The sequence below is a fragment of the Otolemur garnettii genome, unplaced genomic scaffold, assembly GCF_000181295.1.
Source record: "Otolemur garnettii isolate 467f Iridium unplaced genomic scaffold, OtoGar3 scaffold00163, whole genome shotgun sequence".
NCBI lineage: Eukaryota > Metazoa > Chordata > Mammalia > Primates > Galagidae > Otolemur > Otolemur garnettii.
In genome coordinates, this window is record NW_003852558.1 from 1,186,765 (window position 1) to 1,211,167 (window position 24,403).

The 24,403-nt window shown below is 44.6% G+C and overlaps 1 pseudogene; it reads right to left on the bottom strand.

Annotated features, from left to right (window-relative positions):
- Nucleotides 1-12,809: 12,809 nt before the first annotated feature.
- The window catches only part of LOC100943492, a 32,216-nt pseudogene continuing 20,622 nt past the window's right edge, over nucleotides 12,810-24,403 (bottom strand).

Here is a 24,403-nt window from a genome sequence, read left to right on the forward strand (position 1 = left end):
GCCCGGCTATTTTTTGGTTGCAGCCGTCATTGTTGTTTGGCGGGCCCGGACTGGATTCGAGCCCGCCACCTTAGGTGTATGTGGCTGGCGCCTTAGCCACTTGAGCCACAGGTGCCGAGCCACAACCAATTTTTCTTTGAAAATATTTTATTAACTCATAAGCGTCTTTTGGGGTAATAGTGATACATAAATAACACAAATTCACAACTTCCAATCCTCAGGTCGCTAGTTTGATTCCGGCTCCAAGGAGATGGGTATGTTGTGAAAAAATTCTATCAATTTTAAATAATAGGAACGCCATGAGTGTGATATCTCAATTGATCATGAGATTTTTCTAACTGGCTTTTCTGTACATTCATACTTTTGATCATTAAAATTTATGCTTTTAGCAATAACCTTTTCAGTTAGTGTAATCGAAAGTAATGTAAGTTCCTCCTGGCAATCGCAAAGTCACAAATAACTTTTAATAATTTTTAATTTTAAGAACCTTTGTGTTAATGCCACTGCTGCTGGAGTTATTAAATGTATGTTATAGTCTGACAACATTCAGATAAATTTTTGATAATATTTTTTTTAATGTATATAAATTTTGATACATCTAGAGCTGATTGTTGAAAAACAAATTTTCTAAAAAGATTTAACTCCTTACAGAAATCAGTTTGTGTAAGTTTGAATTGAATTTTAGATGCTCCTCTGACATTTCCGGTAACTTGTTGAAATCCTATAGGAAATTGAAAGCCGCTTCAGACCTTATTGAAATTAAAATTATTCAAAACATCTATTTATCTATTGTCACTATATCTTCAATTATAAAGTAAATTTCATCTTTTAAAATGACCTTCCTTGTTAATACTGTATATTTGGTTCATCCAAAGGTATGGATGCAGAAGTCTTTTCCATCAAATGTGACAATCAAAATTTAATTTTAGTTTCTAACCCTGTGGGTATTTGCTTTGCAATATTATGGCAATTTTTAAAACTAGAGAGTCTAAATTCTTTGAGGAATTCTAATAATTCCCTGATGTGCTCTATTGTAATAGCTCTGTGTATGCTTTTTTTTTTTCTTTTGTAATAACTTACCAAAGTAATAGGAGTCCCTATCCAGCGCTCAGGCTGGAGAGTTAATATTTGTGCAGATGCTACAGGATGCACAGACAACTTGGCTTCTCACCATGGTCCCTGCCTTGTGGTGCCTGTTCTCTCTCCCAGGGCCATGGTCCCTGTGACCAAAGGTGCTGCTGTTTCTGCTACCACTTTTGCCATCACTACCACCCATCTGGGTCCATGTCTCCACCTGGCCACCACCTGGCAACCTCAAGGTGCCTTGGACTACCCCAGGTCAAGGTGTGGACACTGGGCATCCAAGCCAACTGTGTGGGTCACTCTCTGTCCCACCTGCAGGCCTGAGCCTGTGCACAGGCAGCCAGCCAGTGCATCCTCTTCTGCGCTTCCCTGCTCCACTCTCCTATCAGGCTTCACATACAAAATACAACCTCAAGGATAAAATTACTAAGACTTTCAAGGCAGCAAGAGTAGCAGAGCAGCAGAGCATTAAACTGAGTGTAAACACTCTTCTAGAAAAGGGGCCCTAAAAATTAAAAACAAACAAACAAACAAAAAAATAGAACAGGAGCCCTTCACAGCCCGCCTGCCATGAGGCTACCCCTGCATTTAAGCACAGTTCCATTGATCAGACATAATCTATAAAAGTTTGATACAGATGAAAGCTATTCAGAGAAAAGGGCATGGGTGGGCTTCTGTTTGCCAGCGCAGTTTCCAATGGAGGGAGGCAGTGTGCTTCCAGGAGAGATGGTGGGAGCAGTTTCCATACCGTGGCAATTAGAATGGTGGCTGGAGGTAGCAACTCCTCCATTAGGGCAATCAGGAATGGCTCTGGCAGTTATTCCTGGAAATAGAGTCCATTTCTTTAGGTCCTCTGGAGTCTTATGTGCCATCTAATATCCCCTACTAGCTGCTTAGTGTAGATAGAGTGAATTCCTGTTTGCAACAAAGAAACCACTCCATCTAGTGAGAAGATGGTATGTGTCATTTTCTCCATTTTACAGATGAACAAACTCAAACTCATAGAGAACTTGCCCATGCCACAAACTGGCAAATGGTAGAATAGAACAAGGATTCAAACCCAAAGTTAGGGCTATAAACCATGACGCTGCATCAATCCTTCATACGACATCAGAGAGTGCCCAGAGTCACCCTCTCGATGGCATCATAACTGTACTGGATGGCTCTCATTTTCTCCTCCACTGACATCTTTCCCTTTAGGGAACTGCCCCTTCTACACCTAGTGGGATTGCTTGGTGCCTGTAGCTCAAGCAGCTAAGGCGCCAGCCACATATACCAGAGCTGGTGTGTTCAAATTCAGCTTAGGCCTGCCAAACAATGACAACTAGAACAACAATAGCAACAACAACAAAAAATCATAGCCAGGCATTGTGGAAGGTGCCTGTAGTCCCAGCTACTAGGGAGGCTGAGGCAAGAAAATGGCTTAAGCCCAGGAGTTGGAGGTTGCTGTGAGCTGTGATGCACTCTACCCAGGGCAACAACTTGAGGCTCTGTCTCAAAAAATAAAATAAAATAAAATACACCCGGTGGGATCATCAGTCACACGCCCTGACTCCACACGCCCTCCCAGTGAGTGGGAGCCACGTGAGGCACCCCACCAAAGTACTCCTTCCTAAACACACGAATAGCTCCAGCAGTAGACTTTGGATGCAGGTAAGACCTTTAAAGTCCATTCTGGAGGACAAATACGGGAAAGAGGGTCTCTCCTTCTAAGACTGTGATCATCCTGGAGGCTAATGCCGGCCATTTTTCCTATCCAAATAAAGAGAGTCTGTTTGGATAGGAAGCCCACTTGGAAGAAAGCAGAGCTGACAGGCAGTCCCGATCACATCATCTGAGCCCCTCTGGAGCTCACCATTCCTGAAGCCTAATAAATGAGCCAATAAATTCCTCTTTTGGCCTATGCTAATTTGAGTTGGTTTTCTGTCTCTACACATGCTTTTTAAAGCTACAAAGAAACTTCATGTAGCAGAAGGGGTGACAGACTTGAGTCATCCTTCCTGGCCACCAGCTGTGCCTGCCTCTGTAACTGCTTATGAAGACGTCACTCTGACCCAAATAGCTCCTGACCAGGGACCATCTGTAGGGTGACTCTCACTGTCACACAAGAGAGGACTTCACAGGAATGTGGACGTGGCATTAAATAGCCCTGAATCTGAAATATGCCCATCTTCTCTGAATCTAATCAACCAGGAATTTAGGGATGGTTTATACAGTAACTAGCTTGCATTCCTCAAAAAACGTCACTGTCATGAGAGACAAAGAAAGGTTGAGGAACTGTTTCAAATTTTAAAAGACTAAAAAACAGGACCGCTGAATGCAGAACATGAGCTGAACCGGTTTCTGTGCCAGGAAAAAATGTTGTAAATGATATTCGTGGGTTAATTGACAAAATTGAATTACAGGCTTCAGTTAGATAGAAGTATTGCAACGATGTTAAATTTCCTGAGTATGATAACTATACTGTTAATTATAAAAAAGGATACTGGCCGGGCATGGTGGCTCACACCTGTAATCTGGGAGGCTGAGGTGGGAGGCCAGCTTGAGCTCAGGAGTTTGAGACCAGCCTGAGCAAAGTAAGACTCCGTCTCTACTAAAAATAGAAAAATTAGCTAGGCCCGGTGGTGCATGCCTGTAGTTCCAGCTACTCGGGAGGCTGAGACAGGAGAATCCCTTCAGCCCAGGAGTTGGAGGTCTCTCTGAGCTAGGCTGATGCTACAGAACTCTCGCCTGAGCAACAGAGTAAGACTCTGCCTCAAAAAAAAAAAAAAGAAAAAGAAAGAAAAAGAAAAAAATCCTTGTTCGTAGGAAATACACACTGGGGTATTAAGGGCAACCTACCCAGGAGGTCAGCAAAAAACATGGTCAGTGTTCAAAACTGGCAAATCCAGACAAAAGGTCTACTGAAGTTCTTCTGTATTGCCCTTATAACTTCTCTATAATTTTGAAATCACATCAACTCAAACAGTTTTCTTAAAAAAGAGTTACCCGGCCTTTCAAGTTTCTTTCAACCCTCTTGATTATGTCAAAGAGAAAGTACCAGTTTGGGACTAATATATCTTTAACACTTTTCTAACACTTGCTAATCTCCTTTTTTAATAAAGAGAGCTCAAGCCTCAGGCTCAGAATCTTTGGCAAGCATCAGTTACCGCCAGAATTTAATAACATCGTTTTATTTCCATCCTATTTACTTTTGCATTTACTTTCTACTTATGGCAAGTAGTGTAGCATTCCTTATATTAATAAGATATAAAATTACCTTTTAAATAACTGTATATAATTCAAAAATGAGTTAATTTTAAAAAGACATTAATATAAAAGTACTAGTGCTGTTTGGAGGGTAAAGATGTGACTTTAGTGACAACTGCTTGACATGTAGAAAACATTGGTCTATGCTAATCACACCATCGTACAGCTAGGTTAAACCAGAACTCTGAAAGTTAAGTGGTTTGCCTACGGTCACACAGTCCCTAGTGATGGAGGCAGACAGGAACACAAAGGGCTCTCTCTGGCCCACTGCCCACTCTTCCGCAGAACGCTGCTGTGTGTCACACGTGAGTTCTCAGAGCCAGTGCTACAACGAGAAACACAGTTCACAGCGGTCCCATTGATCACTGACACCAGTGTTTTTCTACCATTTTTATATCACAGCACACTTGAGCCTATGGTCAAACTTCCATGGCACACTTAAATTCTGGGGATCAAAAAAAAAAAAAGAGTAAAAGAAAGAATATACTTACTGTACTTTCAACTTCTTTCGAGAATGATTTAATTAATGCTCTTTACACATTCCCATAGCACACCTAAGATCCTCTCATGGCACACCAGTTGACAATCACTGATTCACACACAGACACACACACAGACGAGACCCAGCTATCCTTGTGCAAGTCAGGCAACTCACAGCAAAATCAAACCTCACCGTTGCCTTAGACCTTTGACACTAAAACAGTCTAGTTTCTTCTTTTTTTTTTTTTCCATTTCTAAAGCGGCCAACAGAATGGACAGAGTGAGATGTTTCTATAGTTTATAGACACCTTTAAAATAGTCTTTTTAAAGAACACTCATATGATCCCAGGATCCTGGAAACTTAAAAAAATAGCTAATTCAATCTTGTAAATAGTTTCAGAAACAGTCGAGGGAAGCAAATCTGGGCGTCCACGTGCTCCAATGCGCGGGCCCTGTACCCAGCTCTCATGCTTGCTCTTCTAGAGCTGAAAGTTAAAATAATTTTCCATCTCCTCTGATTTTCTTTTCTTTTCTTTTTTTTGAGACAGAGTCTTACTATGTCGCCCTCGTTACAGTACTGTGGTGTCATAGCTCACAGCAACCTCAAACTTCTGAGCTTAAGTGGTTCTCTTGCTTCAGTCTCCCAAGTAGGTGAGGCTGCAGTTGCCCACCACAACACCCAGCTATTTCATTGTTGTTGTTGTTGTGATTGTTTAGCAGGCCCAAGCCTGGGTTGAACCCACCAGCCCCAGTGCATGTGGCCGGCATCCTAACCATTGAGCTATAGGCACCGATCCCTCCTCTGATCTTCTTTCCCCACTGTTTCCCATGAATCTGTGGGTAGACTTCACATGGTCTTCAGTGGAAAGTTAGAACTGCCAGAGTGAGTGCTGATAGGTATGTTTGATCTAGCCCCTCTCCTACTGTCGGGGAATTCAACTTGAGATCCCCACTGGACCTTCCTTACACTCATTGTGGGGTTTAGCCCCCCTGGCTGGCAGGGTGGGATTCCTAGAGGTGGTACGGGCCTCCTCTCCTTCTAACTCCCTCCGTGGAGAGCAAATGGGCTTCTGTCTTTGTAAAGTAATTTCCATGTGTTTGAAGATTATACCAGTCTCGCCTGGACTATTTCTCCCCACAGTGAACTCATCCCAGTTTTCCCATCTCCGTACGAAAATCACATTCGTCAATTTATTCATCGTCTTTGCAGCTCACCTCTGAGTTTCCACGTCGTTTTTTAAAATTAATTCATTTTTATTTCTAATTACTATGAGGGTACCTACAAATTTTAAGGTGAAATCTAAGTTGTGGTTGTGTCCTTCACCTAGGAAATGTGCCAGGCACTGGCACATTGTTCCTGCAGGGAGGGTTCCTGCCAATCCCCTCACCCCCACACCTGGGACTTAATTGAGATTTTCTCTCATGTGAATGGGTTGTTGTTAATCTACAAGTTTCAAATTAGTATTGAGTATTAATGATGCTCGTTTTTGGAGCGTGTTCCCTAAATCCATCCAAATTATGACAAAAGATACAAAATCCCCATCTATTTTATGGCTGAATATACCACAGTTTATCAATCCATTCACATGTTGAAGGGCACTTGGGTTGTTTCCACGCCTTTGCAAGTGTAAATTGGGCTGCTACAAACATTCCAGTGCACATGGCCTTCTGGTAAAGTGACTTTTTTCCCTTGGGTAGATACCTAGCCTTGGGGTTGTGGGGGTCAAATGGAAGATCTACTTTTAATTCTTTGAGGACTCCTCATACTTCTTTCCATAAAGGAGTATGGACTATCACTCTTAAGATGCTGAGTCCAAAAGAGAGCACAGGATTTTGAGGGTGTGTGCAGTCAGTGAAACAATGCCAACATCCAACATGGGAAGGTCCAAATTTCCCAGAGTGTGCCAGGACCTCCTGGACTGCCCAGGCCTGCACAAATCTGTTCTGAGGACCTTGGAGTCCTTTTGGGTTGCATCTGCGCAATATTTTAGGTCACGGGCAGTGGAGGAAGGACCCCAGAGACATGTCCTCTAACTTCCTAAGTGGCAAGTCCTACATAGTAGTAGGTCCCATGGTGGTCTAGGGGACTGCTAAAAGCTTAACCGGACTCTGAAGCCCCATAGAGGCATGTTAACTATTAGTGGAAATGAGATACACAGGTTGTTCTGGAACTTGTCCAGCTCTTACCAAAGTGATCCAATGATCTGAGACTGCTGTGTGTGGAATAATTTTAGGGACACTGAGAAATCATGGGAAGATGCCTCTCTCCCCAGAACTGTGGGAGAAATTATACACCGTGTCAATTTACTTAACACATTTCAACTTCACTTAGCAACTCTATATGAGATTTTTTGCAGGGTTTTTTTTTTTTTTTCGCCAGGGTTGGGTTTGAACCTGCCACCTCCGGCCTATGGAGCCAGCACCCTACTCCTTTGAGCCACAGGCGCTGCCCCTCTATATGAGATTTTTGCCCTGTCTTCCTCACAGTGATGTGAGAACCAGTATCACTGGGTAATGCTCTTTGGAAACTGATAAAGTAAGGGGGAGGTCATAGGAAGGTAGGGGCAGGGAGTGCTAAGAGCAAATTTTTACACAGTTCTGTCTCTGAAGTAGTTTAAGACAGAACTAGACTGTCACTGAAGCCGGCCACAATCTGAATGTCCCACCTGGTCCGTTCTGACTCCTTGGGTTCAAGGAATCAGATTCTCTTGGGGGTCTATAGGGGATGGTATCAAATAGCTGCATATTGGACAATCAACCCAAATGTCAGAAAAATTATTCACTCAACAGAGTTTTATAATGATTCCCGAAAGCCAGTGAATCTAGACTTCTCCCCTTATATGTGGGGAAACTGAAGCCCAGAGTGGATACACAGGTAGTGACAGAATAAGGACTGAGCCTGGCCTCTCTTTCCTTGGCCATTCTGGGCCCCCTTTGAAAATTCTGGCACATAAAACTGCTAAACAGAATGCAACAGAGTCCTCCACCTCTCAATCCAACATCGGTGACAGATGGGGGCACACCAGTGGTCGTCTTCTGTTTTGACTCAGACAGCGAATCCGGCCTGGGTAAGTGGGAGGCAGGGTTGAACAGCGTGTGTGTACATTTCACTTCTTTCTTTGCATTTTGGTTACATTTAACAACGTGTTACCTCTTCACAGAGTAGTTTATATCATTCTCACCATGCCAAGAATGACATCAACATCTATTAAAACCTAACATTTCACGTTCTCCACTGTAAACATTAACATCGCCTGGTTTCCAGATATAAACTCAAAGTCATTCTCAAGTTGGATGGTTTCTTTCCAAGAAAGTTGGTGTTACTGTAATGAAATTTACCTAATTAATCTCCTTAAGGAGAGAAGGAATCCAATGATGACTGTTCATAAAGACCTCAACAGTCTTCTTGTAATCAGAGCAAGGCAATCTGCAGATTCGTTTGGGGATAGACCATAACTTTCCAAATAAATCTTGGTAAGGCTTTGCAGACAGGGCACTTGAGTCGTTTCCCCGCTTGTCTGGCTTGCTTTCAGCTTTAGCTAGCCCTGCGTAAATGTCTCTAGAACTTCTGGGTGTACTTCTAGTCTCCTGTGGCCTTGGTCCCCTAAGTCCAAGATCACTATTCTTGATGTCATGAACTCATGTAAAAGGTCCATGTGAATGCATCATTGATGGAAACTGTTGGCCTGCCATATTGCAAAGCCAGACTCTTCTTGGTCACTATCAGCATGCAGGATGCACGGACCCATCCTTCACAACTTTGCGCCAGTTTAGTTGCATTCAGCAGGGAGGGTACAGCAGAGCAGGGGTCACCCTCTGCCAGGGACTTCCTCAAACATCAGGAGAGCCATCCACACATATGTAACCAAAGATTTCTCCTTGCAAAGAAGCAAAGGCTGTCACACCAGGGTATAGGAAGCCACCCTATCTCTTACTCCCAAGTTCAAGAGGGCTCCGGGAGAAGAGGCACATAGGGAAGGGCCTTGTGAGTGATGACCTTCTGGGAGATGTTGAGGGAGCACAGGGGTTTATGAGCACTGGAACTAGGGGGCCAACGTGTATAAAGAAAATCACTGGGTAAAAGCCTTGGCTTCTCCGGGTCCTTTGGGTCACAGCAGTATGGGCAGAGTTTAGAGGTTATAGAGAAAGCTCAGGAATGCAGCAAGAATCTGGCTTTCAAGATTGGAGCAGCGGTCATGGAGAGACAAATGCCCAAAGGTAACTTGATCTTCATCCCCTGAATAAGCGCGGAATCTATTTAAGTCACAACTGATTTGGGACATGAGCAGACTGGGAAGGGAAGGGAGTCTGGGTTTGTAGGTGGCAAGTGGGATAAAGAATGTCAAGGCAGGTAACATGTTAGACATGACATTATTTCAGCAAAAAAGGCCATAAATAGTCCCAAGAAGCCAGTGGCCTGTGCAGAATTTTCAGGAACAGAATCCCCTACCACTCTCCATCCCATCAATGGAAGAATATTGCTCTGACCTTGATATGGTAGCACTACAAGCTCATGTGGTCATTCTTGCTAAGCTGCCTCCACTCCCCTTAGAGGAGTCTGGAGTCTGGCACTGGGCTCTGCCTTCCACAGAACTGGTTCCATCATTTGTGTCCCATACTGGATTGGAAGCTCCCCGAGGGCAGGGGACAGATCTATCTCTATAGATCAATTTCTGGCACAATGCTGGCACAGACTTGGCACTCAGCTAATGCTTGAGAATGAATGACTAACTGCGGCAGACAGGATGACTGTGCTCAATTGTCTACTTCCTCCTTCCCCGTAACACGTCCTCCTCCACTGACTTCGGGGTTGGCCATGTGACTTGCTTCTGCTGACGGGATGTAATTGGGCATGACAGGGCTGCATGAGTGGCAGACTGAGGTGAGAGTGCACGGCTGGCCTCAGCCCCCTGTGCCTCTGCTTTCCCCAGGGGCTGCAGGTGGGGCTGGGCTGCAGTCTGAGTCCCACAATGAGAAAATGCAACAAGACATAAAGGGCAGCCTCTGAGTTGGCCTGCAGCCTGGAGCAGAGATGTGGCCAATCGTTGGTCTCACAGTATGATGGAGAAATGAAGGTTTGTTGTCATCAGCCAGAAGGACTTGGGAGTTGACACCACGGCAAAAGCCTTGATGTTGAAAGAAAAAGGTCTCTCCTATTCAGGTTTCGCACAGATGCTGAAACAGCTGCCTTCGATGCCTTCATTTTGTCAAAGCTGAGAGCAGAGGGCAAACCCCATCCCATTTAGAAAGTGGCCTCTTTCAAAGAACACCCAGAGAGCTCCCTCCGCCCCAGAGAAACCTAATGGTTAACTGTCAAGGGTTCTTAATGTGAAAAGTGGCCTGACACCAAGTTTACATATCATATTTTAAACATTTACACAGTTTTAAAATAAATACAAGCCTGAGGCCTTCCCTTTCTTCACCTGCCAGTGAAACATGTTCTCTTCAGTTCTTCAAAAAGCCAGAGCACTACTCGGGGCTGGGGGCGAAGTCTAGTCTAGAATCTGCAATGCCAAGGCTCTCACGGCCCCTTCCCCGCAGACCGGCCTCTGGTTTATCTTGGGAAGATAACCAGATGGACATGGGGCTGAGGGAAAAGAAAAAGGAAAGGGAGACCAAAAGGGATCCCAGAAACACTGTACCCTCTCTTACTCACTGAAGCCATCTGTATAATATTAAAACTTTTGATGAAAAGCGGGAAAAAATGCAGTCAGATCTATGAGATAGTAAATTACCAAATATTTGGAAACAACTCAATGGTTCATAGTTTTATCAGCATCTGTGATGACATCCACTCTCACAGTCTGTATCAATAGTCTGGTAATTCCAAAGTCTACATCTCTAATCTTGACTTTTCTCATAAGACAGACCCCGGCTAGGCACGGTAGCTCAGGCCTAGCATCCTAGCTCACTAGGAGGCTGAAATGGGAAGATCACTTGAGCCTTGGCATTTGAGACCAGCAACATAGGGAGAGCCCATCTCTACAAAATAATTTAAAAATCAGGTAGGCATGGTGGTACACACCTATAGTCACAGTTACTTTGGAGGCTGAAGCAGGAAGATCACTTAAGCCTAGAAATTTGAGGTTGCTGAGCTATGATGATACTACTTCTCTCCAGCCTAGGTGACCGAGCAAAACCTTACCTAAAAAAAAAAAAAAAAGCAAATCCTTAGAGCCACTTAATTATTCACAACAATTCTAGCTCACAGTTTGAAATTAAACTTTGGATCTCCCCTTGACCATTGGCTCCTTTTCCATACTGATCAAGAGCAGACCCTCTACCTAATCACCCAAGCCAGAGCCTGGGAGTCTTACCAGGTACTCTCTTTTCCCTCAGCCCTTGTGTTTATTCAGTTATCAAATCCTGCAATTCTACCCCAGATCCTTTGTGAGATAAAGCTGGCTGTAAGTAATTCATACATGTGTTTATAAACAAAGGTTCTATATATAGGATTTCTGAAATTTCCCCCAAACTCCTCCCTCCATCCTGCTCATACCCACCACCCTCATTGTCTTAGTTTGTACTTGTATTGCAAAACTTCTTAACTGGACTCTGTGTCCAGTCTAGCTGTTGTCCCTTGACGTGTAGTCTCCTTCAGGGCAGAGTCCCCTTCCTAAAACACAGATCTAATGATCTTACTCCCTGCTTGGAAAGCCTGTCAGGGCTTTCCATCAGCTACAGAAGAAAACTCAAAAAGTGGAGACCTTGGGTGGTGCCTGCGGCTCAAAGGAGTAGGGCACCGGCCCCATATGCCAGAGATTGTGGGTTCAAACCCAGCCCCAGCCAAAAACTGCAAAAAAAAAAAAAGTGGAGACCTTTGTGACTAACCCTTGCCCGGGTCATATTTCACACTTGTCTCAGCCATTCCAAACACTGGCCATTTTTGACACCCTGTACTTCCCCCCCATATATGCCTAGGTGACCCCTGCTTCTCTCTCATGACTCAGCCCAAGGATCCTGTGGTATGGGGCAGCAAAACCCCCAGAGCTGTCTCGGAGCCACGCACGTCTCATATGTCCTGCAAACATCACTCAATAAATGGAAGGATGGATACTGGAAGGCGCTCTGTAGCCATAACTGTATTTTCTTAAATTGATTAATACTTAGCACATTCATTTTCCTATCTACAAAATGAAAATCAGATTTTAAAATGTTCTTCAAAATAGAACAAAAAAATCATATACCCTCAGTATATTATTCCTGTATGGGATGATGGTATTTGCTGTAGAACTTGAACATGAGGATTCTGATAATACTGACATATCTCATGGACTGTCCCGTGCAGCAATATTAAGTGGGGGTGGGGGGTAGGGAGGTTGTTAGGGATGAAGGAGTCTAGAACTTAAGCAATTTCCTTTGTCATGAGAAAGCATAAAAGCTTTTGCACCCATGCAGAGCTTCCATACTTCTATTTTAACAGTCACTGAGTGATGGACTTTGGAGCCACGCTCCCTAGGGTTGAGTATCAGCCCCAGCACTTACCAGCTCTGTGACGGTGGGTAAGTAACTTAACTCCTCTATACCGCAACTTCCCTAGCTGTAAAATTTGTATTTAATAGCCCCTACCTCAGAGGTGAGGATTATCAGGGTTAAAGGAATTCATGCAGATAAAGCACAGGAAGACAGTACCTGGCATAACTTCAATGCTATTTAAGCCATGTTATTTTCCACATGTAGTAGAATACAGAGATCGTTAGATCAGCTTTAAATGGCATTGCTCCTCCGTAACCAGGGGTCATTTTTGCTTTCCTTTGGTTTCTTGTCATTAAGCAGTACTGTGCAGGGTTTTACAAAATCCACACAATTTTTACAACACATATGAGGAGATTTGGAGAAATAGATGTAGCAGATAAGGTACCGTGAGTTTAGCCTCCGCGCCCGGCTTTGCTTGGGCCCCAGCTTTTGCTCAGGGCAGATAGAGCCCAGGGTCTGGCGGAGCCGAGGCGTGCGGCGGTGCCGGCCTGTGTCACTGCGCCATCTAGCGGCCACGGAGCTCAGCCGCCGCCGTCTGCAAAGAGCGCAGGGAAGGGGCAGGGCTGATGCCCCACCGTCCCGACCAGCGCCAGCTCCCAGATGCTCTCCCAAACCAGCCCTTGATGTGCATCACCAGCACTAATCGTCTGGGACACCGGGAATCCCTCTTCTAAGCCGACGGCTCTGCTCATGAGTTGGGCCTGTTCATCTTCCAGCACAGCCGTCTTGGCAAAACCAGACGGAGGAGAAAGGAATGAAACCTGACATGACCATATTAATAAGAGCAGAAGGACGCTCGCCAGCATTCACCTACATTTTAATAAGGCCATACCAAACAAGCCATGCGGCAGGATGGGCCAACCTCGGTGACTTTTTGACCTCCGTTTTTGGCTCCACTGCATCCCGGCGCAGGGACACTTGGGATTGATGAGGCCAGAGCCGACAGAGGGTCAATCTCACTTTATGAAAGTGTTTTTAGAGAAGGCCAACCGCTCTTTGTGGGTGATTAAAAGCTTATCCCCAGAAGGCCGGTAAGCACTTCCCTGCCAATAACTCAGCTCTGGCATGCAGGGCAGGGGGTATTGAACACCATAATGGGGACAGAGCATCCACGTAAAAACTCAATCAAAGGCAAGCTTTGCCTCTGAGGGGTGTGTGGGGGCCAATAACCCACCTTGTCTTTCTTTTCTACTTAGAGTTCCTGGCCACGGTGACCAGGCGGACCAGTATTAAACTTGAAAGACAGTGAGTTTGGAATCAACAACTGAAATCACTTAATTGGGCCCCAGGTCAGCACATTCTGGCAGTAGAAGAATTAACCGGTGAGATGGCAGTGAGTGGGTTTAGCTGGGTCTTATCCAGAGTTCTTGAGGTGATCCATTTATCTCGGTGTGCTCGGAAAATTTTATATTATTATTAGAAAGAATAAAGTCTCCAGGACACTCTTTGTCTCGGACCACTTAATTTTTGATGAAAAGCAAATTCCTAACCTAGAAAAGGAGTCAAGTATGAAAGGTCTAAACTAAAGTGATTTCAGAGTAAAAGTCTGGGGAAAGCAGTCAAAGTGAGAGGTGTAGTAAAGGCCTGTCTAGACAGGTCGGCAGGGTCCGTTTGTCTACTCCCCAAATCGCAGACTTTTAAACCTTGCTATTTTTAAAGACTAATTAGGGAAAATAAACTGAATAAAGGCGCCATTGCATGAAACCTTAAGGAGAAGCAGCTACTGAACAGCCCTAACTTACAGTGCAGAGGTTTTCAGGAAGGAGGAAACTCTTGCTCCATCTCTCTGGTGACCTGCTGTCCCGAGACAGGCAGGTCAGTTTAGGTCCTCTGAAGGGTGGCCGTTTGTGGACACAAATCCTGGTGAGCCCGAAGCTAAAAGAGCAGGACTTCAAGCTGTCCCTCCTGCCAATAACCTGCACGGGTCCCAAAGAGGTTAAGGGCCCAGCTGAGATCCAAAATTCTACAGCTTGGGCCCCACGTTCTTATTTCCTTTCATCACTTTTGTAACAGAAACCAGTTTGGGAGAAAATTCATTCATTCAAAAAAATTTTTGACTTCCAATAAAAGGTGAGAATACCAGAGTGAATGAAATACAGTCCCTGCCTCCGGTGAGTTTGCCATCCAAAGAAAATAAACAAGCACATCAACAGCTACAAAGCAGTATGGTGAGTGTGGTGGGCAGGTCCACATTCCATGGGTGTGTGACAAACGGCATCCAGGTCAGCTCTGGAGGGCAAGGGAAGGTTTTGTTAAAAGACCACACTGAATCTAGCCAGGTAGGATGTCTCACACCCAGCAACTTGAGGGGCTGAGGCAGAAGGATTGCTAGAACCTAGGAGTTCCAGGTTACAGTGAGCTATGATCATGCCTCTGTAGTCCAGTGTGGGCAACAGAGCAAAAGCCTCTTTCTAAAAAAAAAAAAAAATGCCCTGAATCCTGAAGAGTGGATTAAAGTCAGAAGGGAAAGTATTCTAGAAAGACCTTCGAACATGAGAGAATAGGATAAACTCAGGAAAGTACAAAAAGTTGCACGTGGTTAGAGCCCAGGATATTTACGTACACGGTGTATGTGCGCATGTGCACATAAGTGTGTTAGTTGCACGCTGTTAGAAAGAAAGGAGAAGAAGAGAAGATGAAACCAATGAGACAGGCTGGATTAGAAAAGTGTTGAATGTCACGCTAAGAAATTCAGGTTTTAGCCTGAAGGCAATGGGCCTTTTAGGGCAAGTGAGTACACTTCTGCTCCTTGTAACCAAAGAAGGGCAGCGAACACATTCTGGGATCTAAGAAGCCAGACCAAGATTGAGATTTGTTGATGCAAACTCAGACTTGTCAGTGGTTTACTAGACGGTTATTTAATATCTCACCACACAGTTTCCTCGCCCTGTCTTGGGGAAGAGAGTTATGGGGTCCTCATCCTGGAGCCACGAGTCTATGGAAAGCCTCACAGACAGGCCCTGCCCGAGATCAGGAAAGCTCGCAGCCCATGGCAAAAGCGGAGGAGAAAAGCTGCAGGAACAGGGGAACCACAGCTCCACCCCAGGGGCCTCCCCAGGCGCCGTGAAGAACACCCCAAGCACACGGGCATCGGCCTACTGGGGCATCTCCCAGGTGCCAGGGTCACCATCCTGTTTCATTGCACAACCCTCACCAAGCACAGACCGGAGCCAGGCTGGGAAGATACAGGGAAAGTGAGGGAGTGTTGTTAAAGAGCTTGGGGTCTCTGTGGAAATGACGTAGGTTCAGGAAATGACGTATAGACGTATACGTCAGAAATGACGTACAGGTGCCTGAGGCACAAATACTGATTTTTTTGTGCAATTATTTTATACTTTGCCAGGTACTACTCCAAGCATTCTTGGACATTTTTGCTAGCCCTGACCATAGCCCTGCAAGGCTGGTATTCAACCATTTTTCTTACAATCAGACATAAGAGTCAGGAAGTTAATTTTTTCAGGACAAAAACCCGTAGGAAGCCATAGCAGCTTTGCAGAAGAGTGATGTGACAATGGCACTCGGGGAAGTTTAATTGGGAAATGCTAGTAAGGCTTGTCTAAAGTAGAGGAAACCATAAATGTTATACTAATCTATGCAGAACTGAGGTAGGACTGTGGCTGAGGGATAGGAGTTTGAAGAAGAGAGATGCGCAGTCATCCAGGACCCAGCGACAAGACCCTGTAAGAACTGACCCAGTTTCAAGTCCAAAATCATGTTTGCTGACAACAAATTGTAGACACACATTCACACACACATATGCCCACGTCTTCTATCACATCAATTTTTTTAATATGCAAAGTTAATAAATCTCATGAATCTGAACTAATCTTGGAGTTGGTAATGTTCACAGTGGCCAGGCTCGTGTGTGAGGCAATTGTTGCCATCTGCCCCAGCCCAGCACCCACTCTGTCCCTGTCCACAGCCTCTGCTGAAGAGGTAAGCGCTGGTGGCCCTCTCCATCTGGCCCCATCTCAAACATGCACACCTGTTAGGCAAGGAATCACCCACTGGCCCAAAACTAGTGAACCTTCCTGCAAGACTCTGAAGTTCAGTACTGAGACTATCCCCAGAAATAGTGTCCCTGGCTCCTGACAGTGCCCCACTCCTGTTCCCACGTGCCCTACTTATATTAATACGTTGGGGTTTTGTTCAGGCAGTTACCTGTTGAACACTTATGGGCAACTGCCCTCTGCTTGAGCTAAGTCGAGTGGAACCATGTTCTTCACGACCAAGTGACTCCTGCCCAGGTGAGATGGCCAAGCAGATGCACTCTAGGCTGCAAGGTGCAACACAGCAGCCTGCAGGGTGGGTCATAGGCGTGTTTGCTCCAACTTACGTGGGGCTCCTGTTGTTTTAATTTGAGTGTAGCTGCCTTTCAACAGAGCATATTCTCCACCTCCTATCATGTTACCATAATACCTACATCCCCTCTTTCATTTCACATTACCTGTTTTACCCCTGTAATTACTTGAATTTGAAATCTTTGATGTAGACCTGGTATGGGGGAGGGGGCTGTGCATGGACGTGTGTGTGTGTGGGGAGCAGGCAAATGACATGTGCCTATGAGGACATCCATCCCAAGTGGTGGTAAAATGGAAAGAATTCTGGCTAGAAGCAGAGTACCCTTGCATCTTTTTAGTTATTCGAAAGCAACCATATTTTGTGAGCAAAAACCTTTGGAAACAGAGAGAAAATGCAGTGTATAATTAAACCAAGGGTACAGTCAGGCTTCCCTGACATACCGCTTAGGGGCCATTTTATAACAGGTACAATGGCCACGTTACTTGAGATGCTTTTGGTTGTAAGTGGCAGATACCCAACTCAAACTAGGTCAAAAGGGCATTGGCTCCTACTCAGTATCAAAGAAAAAGCTTCTGTAAAACCAGAGTTCATGGAGCAGAGGACCTAGCACCACCACGCGTCTCTGCTCCTGTCTCTTTCTCTCTATATTCTTGTTTTTATTCTGCAGAAAGACAGTCTCTCTCTTGATTGCTGATACCCTCAGACCTATACAATCTAAATGCAGCAAGCACCCTGAGAAGAGAAACATGACTGATTCCCATGGGACAGTTTTTATTAGCCCCACTTGGCTCAGACTCTGGGGGAATGGGATTCTCTAATTTGCTGGCCCAAGCCAGAAGAAGGGAGACAGCAGAGAACGTTCTAGGTGACCAAAAATAATAATAGCTACACATAAATCGCTACAATTGGTTCAAATTCTATTTTTAATTAAATAACTCTATCTAGTGTTACTTTGCAATTTTCCAAGCATGACACAAATAACAACCAAATCCATCTATGTGTCAGCAATGGTCACAATTTCAGGACTGTTGTATGTTTGTTTTTATATTAATTTTTCTTTGTATTAAGCCAGTATCACCCTGATACCAAGGAAAGTATACAACAACAAAAAGAACTACAGACCAGTATCCCTTATGAACATAGATGCAGACATCCTCAACAAAACATGAGCAAACGGAATACAATAGCACACCACATCACAAAGTCTCAAAACACCAGATGCTGGCGTGGATGTGGAGAGAAGGGAACACATCCACGCTGCTGGTGGGATTGCAAACTAATACAGGAGAGAAGTATGGAGACTCCTCAAAGATCTAAAAGTAGATCTTCCATGTGAATTGCTTGAGTTTGAAATCTTGAGTCTGCAATCCCATTACTAGGTACTTACCCAGAAAAACAAAAAAATATTTTACCACAAGACATTTGCACTAGAACGTTTACTGTGGCTTGATTCATAATTTTTAAGTCATGGAAGCAACCTAAGTGCCCATCGACCCATGAATGCATCAACAAACTGTGGTATATGTATATACCATGGAATATTATGCAGCCATTTAAAAATGGAGACTTTACATCTTTCCATTTACCTGGATGGAGGTGAAATACATTCTTCTTAGTAAAATATCACAAGAATGGAAAAATAAATATCCAATGTACTCCATACTAATAATAAATCAATATATAAACAATTATATGTTCCTAAGAACAATAAAACACTATTATAGTCCATTTCTGGGGTAGAGGGCAGTAGGGAGGAGGAGGACATATGATGGGGGGGAGGGAGGGTGAATCTCACCTAATATGCACATTGTGAGGGTGCACAACACGCCCCCTGGGTGAGGTCTTCCACAAATGGAACTTTACCCTGGAAGTGAAAACAATGTAACCTAAATATTGTATCCTCATATTATTTTGAATACAGTTAAAATTAAAACAAAACAAAAAAATACCCAAATATAGCAGCACATCAAAGAGATAATCCATCATGACCAAGCCATCTTCATCCCAGGGGTGCAAGGATGGTTAACATATGCAAAACAACAAACGTGATTCACCATATCAACAGATACAAAACAAATACATTAATTTTCTTTATACTTTATTTTGCAAAATGTAAATAATGCGTGTGAATTAGAATCATGATCATAAATATAATAAATATTAAGTAATGATAAAGATACAAAGAAAAAGACATTGTTCCACTGCAAGGTGAATGAAGACTGCGTTCAGAAGAATAACCAGATGTATGATCTTACAAAGGTGGGGAGTTCACATTTCTTGGCCAGTTTTAGAAAACAAGAGTTTAAGGTTGCTGTGAGCTGTGACACTACAGCACTCTACCAAGGGTGACATAGTGAGACTCTATCTAAAAAAAGAAAGAAAGAAAGATGAATTGTCTAGAGATTGATTCTAATGAAAGTGAGCACACCTCGGCAGCATGCTTATTACCCTGAATTAATGATTTCACAGAGGCACACCTGATAGCAGAATACACATTGCTAAAATCATCCAAGCGCATCTGGTCTTATCTTTTTTTTTTTCAGGGCTGTTGCTTGGCTGACAGTGATTGTAAAGTGAATCTCTGTGGCTGGGATGTTAAAACATAGCAGGTTGGGGTAAGGTGCACCGTCAAAGTGGACAGTTAACACACATCCCTGCCACTTGGCAATTATAGATCTCAGTGTGGGATAACTAGAGGGACCAGACATCCCGCTTTTGGTGGGACAGTCCCACTTTTCAACAATTTGTCCTGCATCCCACGGTGTTTTAAAAAAGTCCCGATTTTTGGAAAGACTGCATGAACGGGCGGGAGAACAGGAAGGGAATATACGGTTTTCGGCTGCCAGGTGGCTATTTCGCCAGAATATGAGTTTTATATTATTTTTGTTAATTTTATAATGTTAAACTGTAATAATAACAAATAATTGTTGAGAAGTGATTATCCAGAACTGCTTATCAAAGTTTGCATTGTTGTCAGGCCCAACTCCCCGCCCTCCCCCCACCCACCCCCAGCCATGTGGTCCCGCTTTACAAATGTTAAAATCTGGTCACCCTAGGGATAACCAATAGGAAGTCTGCTTTTTGTGACACTCTTTGTCAGACTGGTAAGCAAGCACTCCTCCCCTTGGCCCGACCAGAGTTTCTGGGTTGCCCATCTGGACCATCTTTTGGACCTATGACCCTTTCCAAGGTACCTTCCGTCTTTGAGACCTGGCCTGGGTACCAGCAGCCTTTGGTCTCTGTCACTGCGTGTCTGAGGGCAGCGGGGATCAGCATTGTCTAAACAGAGATGGCAGGCTGGCTGAGAAAGGTTTGTCACTACTTGGATCCCTTGTGGTGTGAGGGCAATGAGGAATAGGAGCTTTCCTCCCATCTGGTTATATGATTGACTTATTTGCTGTCTGAGAATAATAATGTCCGCACCACCTCCTCCTGTCCTCAACACATATTAAGTTGATGCTCCCTACTGGAATTACTGGGAACTAAGAGAGACACCCCCCTCAAGAAAAAGTATGAAGTGGTGCTATTATTAAACAAAGGTCTTCAAAGGACAGATAGGAATGATGGCCCCTACACAGCTGAGGACACTTTCTTCTTTAATGAAGTTATTTACTCTCATTCCTCTGGTTCCTGAAGGGAAGATAATCTCAGTAGCTTGTTTTCCTAGCCTTTCATTTTATTTACCCCTTTGGATATAAAAAGCCTGTTCTGAATTAACTCAAATATGCCTCGAACTCAAAAGTATGCTTGTGATCATGCCCTTTTACACATTTAATGTGGAAAAACCTAACTAACAAAGAAACGGGAAGATAATGAGCTCCCATCCTCCCTGGTCTCCCGCATCCCCGTGTTCCCCGGGCCCTGAAGCCCAGCTGCGTCCCCTGCCCCTTCCAGCTGCCCACCTGTGGCCCTGCAGCTCCACTGGGGAGGGTAGCTCCTCTCACACGGCAGAGAACCCCTGAAATGAAAGCCCTGGGTGGTTGACATCTACTCAACAAAGGAGAAGATGGGGGGAAGTCAGGCGGACAGACGCGGCTCAGCCGGGGCTACCCGGTTTCGTTTTGTGCCGGGAAGACGCGACGGTGAAGGCCGCAGAGATGGAGCTACGCCCCAGGCCACGCGGCTCCTTGGGGGAGCGAGGCCCGGCTGCTCACACAGCACTCCACCCTGTTTTAATCACCTCCTCTTGGCCCCCGCTGGTGACAGACGGGGTTCCGCCCTAGGGTTGTGAGGATGGCTGAACTCATAACACCCGACACGGGACAGACGAGACCCACAGCCGCCTATTAGTCACAGACACTCACAGCCCAGAGGAGGAGGAGGTCGCGGAGGAGGAGGCCGCAGAGGAGATGCACGTGGGGACAGAGAGGACAGTAGGGCTGTGGGAGGCAAGCCGTGGAACATCAAGAGGGGGGTGTCCCTGGCTGCCACAGATGGATGACATTGGCTTGTTTAAGTAATTCCACAGGCTGGCAGGGAACTGGGTCGGGAGGGGCACCTGTGATCAGGCCAGCTGAGGCCCCTCTGGTGTCAGATATCAAAGCAGCATATGATGTTGGGACTTGACTTTCAACCTTAAACACGCCCTTCACCACGGCGTCCTTTCCATCTTCTATTTCCAGGATATGAATTTCTTCTCTTCAATCTCCTTCTATATCCTCACAGGATGCTGTTTTTACTGTATCATTCTTCACTGGTTATACTGACTTGTATGGAATTGTTTCCTGCCTAAATAACCATGCTTCTTTTTTTTTTTTTTAATTAAATGATAGCTGTGTACATTAATGCAAACAGGGGGTACAGTGTAGTGTTTTCATATACAATTTGAAATATTTTCATCAATACCACACTTCTAAATCCCTCACAGCAGGGATATTTTCTGGGGGAAACTAAGATGAATAAGTATACCCGGAAAGAAAGAAGCATTGTGAAGGCAGAATCCTGTAAGGGGGCTGCTTACAGGGGGGTTGGCTATTTGGGGAATGGAGTCCTTACTCTAATGTCAGCTGGGGGCCTCTCAATACTGAGGCGCACACAGCTGCAGCTCCTCCAGGCTTCTCGCTTGCCCTTCTTTTCTTTAATACTTTTCTTCTTCTCTTTCTTTTCTCCTTTCTTTTCTTCACCACCAGCGCATATTACTCTGATAACAGGGGAGAGAAACAATTAGGAGGACTTTTTACGATGGAAGTTAGGAGCACAGGCAATTATCCTTCCTCACTCATGCCTGCATGGTGAGGGAGTATTACTGTTCAGCTGCGCCCTCACAGTCTCACCCCTCCCTTGGGCTGGGGCGTCTGCTACAACACCAGGGAGGCAGCAGCATTCATAGACAATAGGCTGTGCTTAGGCTTGGTCAGAGTCTCTCAAGTGCCAAGTTCAAGGTTATCTTGCCCTTGATGTGGCTGTACCTCTCTGGCTGCCTGGCTCATTGGTTGGGCGTGGCATCAAGCTGCTGGTGGTGTAGCCTGTGTCAGTCCAGGTGTTGGGGTCCTCACCCCTGTGGTGGCCAGTGTCCCGTACTCAGGTGAGGAGGGCTGTCTCAACCTTCTCAGTGGGATCATTCACTACCAGCCTGGGGTTCCACTGAAAACAGATGCTGTCCAGAAACAAGACTTAGACAGTCATCTCCTTTTGGTCTCCCAAAAGCTCAAGAGGAGACAGGTCTGTGGCATTCCCTTGGAGTCATGACAGTCATTGCAAGTGGCAATTCTCCTTTTTCTCCTCTCTACAGATGTCAAGGATCCTCTCCCCAGTCCTGCCTGGAAGAAATTCAGGATGTTCTTTTTATTGTTATACCTTACTTTTTTTTTTTTTCTGTCTGTGATACTTCTACGGTTCTAGAGTAACTTCTTAGAGAGCGTTCAAGAATCCTTTTTTCTAAAAGTCATTCAGAGCAAGGAAGATAACACCTCCTGAGAGGCGGAAGCAGGTGGTAGTCCTCGGCCTCCACAGTGGAATAATGTCGTGTTCACACCAACATCAGCCCCAACACGTACCACCGAAGACTGAGTCAGAATGTTGTCCCATGACTGTCTTCAGGCCAGAGCTGTAAGAAGCTGAGGTTTCCCCAGGACCTCCCTCTTGTATAGTAAACACTGATGTGCAAAAAGGAACTAAGAAAAAAGTTTTCAATTCTATTGTAAAATGCTATCAAGTGACCACTTTGTAATGTGCTCAAATCACTAAGATTTTACAAAACTAATAGGTTTGCTACAGATTCCTATCCAGAAGAATGTCAAGTACATGATCAGAGACGTCCTGACCTATAGGCTAAAAGTCAATAGTTTGGGGTCAGATACTCTTGAAGGCAAATCCCAACGTTAGGATTAAACAGCTGTGTGACCTTGAGACCAGTAGTCAAACCTACATTTCCTCTTCTGTAAAATGAAGCTTAGAAAAATACCTAATAAGAGTTACTGTGGTTAACACAAGGTCTAGCTACACAGCACACACGCAAAAATATTAGCCATTATCATCTAAATAAATAAATGAGGCTTGGTGCCTATAGCTCAGTGGCAGGAGTGCCAGCCACGTACACTGGAGCTGGCAGGTTTAAATCCGACCTGGGCCTGCCAAGCAGCAATGATAACTGCAGCCAAAGAATAGCCAGGCATTGTGGCAGGTGCCTGTAGTCCTAGCTATTTGGGAGGCTAAGGCAGGAGAATCGCTGAAGCCCAAGAATTTGAGTTTTCTGTGAGCTTTGATGCCACGACACTCTGCCAAGGACAACATTGTGAGACTCCGAATCAATCAATCAATAAATAAATATAAAAACTAAATGATAGTAATAGAGGTTAAAACAATATGATAGCAAAAAGGCTCCCCTGTCCTAAATCAGTTTCTAAGGACTGTCCTTGGCCACTCCAGGCTGGGGCGGGAGTGAAGCATATTTGTGCCTCTCCCTTTTCCTCAGCAATGTGCTCCTGAAAATTCCAGCTGAGTCAACTTTACATACCATATTTTTTTTGTTTTTTTTTCTTTGAGACAGAGTCTTACCATGTCACCCTTGGTAGAGTGCTGTGGCATCACAGCTCACAGAAAACTCAAACTATTGAGCTAAGCAATTCTCTTGCCTCAGCCTCCCAATAGCTGGGACTACAGTCTGCCATAATGCCTGGTTGGTTTTTTTGTTATTGTTGTCATTGTTCTTTAGCAGGCCCAGGTTAGGTTCAAACTCGCCAGCCTCGGTGCATGTGGCCAGTGCCCTAACCACTGGGTTTGGGGGCCAACCAAATTTAGAACCCTGAAATACTAACACATCCTCTTATCCCACACAATGCTGAGGTTCTCTTACGATTCAGAGATGAGGTCTTGCTCTAGCTCAGGCTGATCTCAACCCTGTGAGCTCAAGCAATCCACTCGCCTCAGCCTCCTAAGTGCTGGGATTACAGGCATGAGCCACTGCGCCCGGCTACCATCTTATTTTAATTTAAACGCACAAGGAATTTTCTTTTTTGGTGGGTGCTTCACAGTTAGTCCTCCTATAATGTAAATTTTCATAATTTTATTCAATGCATCTGATTGTTAATCCAGTTTCTTTAAAACAGGGCTTTCTGGGTGGTGCCTGTGGCTCAAAGGAGTAGGGCACTGGCTCCATATGCTGGAAGTGGCGGGTTCAAACCCAGCCCCAGCCAAAAACTGCAAAAAAAAAAAAACAACAAAAAAAAAAAAGAAAATTGTACCTCCTAAATATTTTGTACTAAAAATAAATGAGAGAAGTTGCAAAAACAAAATGAAACAAAAACAAAAAACAAACAAACAAACAAAGCAATTCCAACATGGCAATCATAGAGAATTAAAGTATGCCAGGCCT